Raw genomic sequence first — 2,669 nt, 5'->3', positions numbered from 1 at the left:
ATGTGGACAATAAATGATTTTCCTGCCTATGGGATGTTGTCTGGGTGGAGTACTGCTGGAAAATATGCATGTCCAATATGCATGCATAAAACAAAAGCTTTTAGACTGAATAATGGATTTAAAATTTCTTGGTTTGATTGTCATCGTCAGTTTTTACCTCGCAATCATTCTTTCAGGAAACATAAGGATGCATTCTTCAAAAATAGAATTGAGAAAGATCACCCTCCTCCTAGGTTAAGTGGTGAACAAGTGTGGGAAATGGTTAATGACATTCCTAAGATAACTGAAGTGAGGATATGCAAAGTTCCAGGTCATGGAAGATCCCATAATTGGACCAAAAGAAGTATATTTTGGGACTTGCCATATTGGAAACACAATCTATTAAGACATAATCTCGATGTTATGCATATTGAAAAGAATGTCTTTGAAAATATTTTTCATACTGTTATGGACATTAAAAAGAAAACTAAAGATAATGAAAATGCATGACTGGACTTGGCATTGTATTGTAATAGAAAAGAGTTATTGTTGAAAGCAAACCCTAATGGGAAGTATGTAAAGCCTAAAGCCAAATTTTGTTTATCAACTAAGCAAAAAAGTGATGTGTGTGAATGGGTGAAGGGGTTGAAGATGCCAGATGGTTATGCTTCTAATATTGCTAGATGCGTGGATGTAAAATCTACAATTTTGATGAAAAGTCATGATTGTCATATTTTTATGGAATGTCTACTTCCAATAGCTCTAAGTGCTCTTCCTGAACCAATGTGGAAGCATTTGACTGAGGTTAGTCAATTCTTTAAAGACTTGTGTTCAACAATGTTATGTGAAGATCATTTATTGCAAATGGAACAAAATATTCCTATTATATTGTGTAAGTTGGAGCGCATATTTCCACCTGTATTCTTTGACTCTATGGAACACCTACCAGTTCATCTACCTTATGAAGCTAGGATGGGTGGACCAATTCAATATCGTTGGATGTACCCATTTGAAAGGTAAAAATGCTTTATATCTTGATATATCAATATCATTATATGATGCAATGAATAATTGGTATTATATTTTTATACTTAGGTTTCTAAATAAAATTAAAAAATAGTAAAGAACAAGAAAAGTGTGGAAGGGTTGATATGTGAAGCATATTTGCTACAAGAGATATCCTATTTTAGTTCTCACTATTTTGTGAGTTCTGTTGGTGCAAATGAGGAAATTCATCAAGACTATATGCAAACAACTTTGTCTGTCTTTAAACCTTTTGGACAAACAGTGGGTAAATACAATGAAAGGTGGCTTAATGATAAAGAATTGTTAGCTGCCCAATTGCATGTTCTCTTGAATTGCAATGAGATTAAACCGTTCATTGAGTAAGTATCAAACATTAGTTATATTTCATTTAATTCTTCTAATAATAGTCTTATAACTTAAATAAATATTTTCTTGTGTAGTTTATATGTACAAAGTTTGAAAAGCACGTACAGAAATCTCAATGATGATATCATTGATAAACAAATAGAAGTTGATTTTTCAGGTGCCTGGTGGAAACTTTGAGACAAGTAGTGCTTCCATTCTCGTTCATTCTCTCCTTTACTTTGGTCTCATTTGTTTGTTATTGATCTCCAATAAGGTCCACTTTTACATAGGCTAATCACTTCATTTGCCTCCACATTATATACTATAAATTCCTTCTTATGTTTAATTTCTTGGACTCTTGTTCATATTCAAAAGCAACAATTATGACTTTAGTTCAACCTTTGTATTCTCTTTCATTTTCATGCTTCGGTACTCCACATTATATACTATAAATTCATCTTTATGTTTAATTTACATTTTTCACCAAGTAATGTTTAATTTAGCTATTAGAATTAATATTTATAGTGTTTTAACATTATTAAATTAGCTACTTTAATAGGTAAATCAAATCATAGAAACATTAACCTTCTACATTTTATAATATAGCTGACTGCATAATTAGTATTTTTTTTAAAGACAATATTGACTTAGTTAATGTTTCTGCACAGTTATCCAGAACTTGTATCTTGAACTTTTTTCTTTTGGTTGTTGTTTAGAGTCATTAGATTAACCTTTGAACTTTAAACTTACAACTAGTGCAAACACTATTTTGTCTCTTTTTAACCTTAACCAAAGAATGCCTGCCTATAAACTTGACGTATGAAACTTCACAATCAAGCCTCAATCATACAAAACTGAAGCATTTATTCTACATAATTTCCTAACATAACTGGGATACAATTCCTCAGATTAAGATTGATCCATTTTGGCCCACAAACTTTGGCAACCAATTTTTTTCTTTAAGCCTTGTTCGAGACTATATTATTGATTTCTTAAATATTGAATATCTTCACTTGTCTGATAACTACATTGATTTGGTGAAAGGATAATTTAATACCATTATCAGTGATAGTTTAAATAGTCAAGAATTAATTTAAAATCTAGTTACCGAAACAAAAAAGCAAAGTAAGAAGCTAGCATAAAATTGAAAGCAATTGCAAAAAGATGACTTAAAACAGAACAAGAGATGCTTCCAAGCGAATAATTCAGACGGGGAATAATATTTTTATGGGGACTAATAGGCAGGAGCACGAAATTTCAGACGGTGGTTACAACTCGCAATTCCTGTGGAAAATATGATTACTTATATTGCAAAAATT

The sequence above is a fragment of the Cajanus cajan genome, chromosome 8 (genome assembly GCF_000230855.2).
Source record: "Cajanus cajan strain Asha chromosome 8, NIPB_CcT2T_4, whole genome shotgun sequence".
NCBI lineage: Eukaryota > Viridiplantae > Streptophyta > Magnoliopsida > Fabales > Fabaceae > Cajanus > Cajanus cajan.
Note: the sequence above shows the minus strand (reverse complement) of the source record.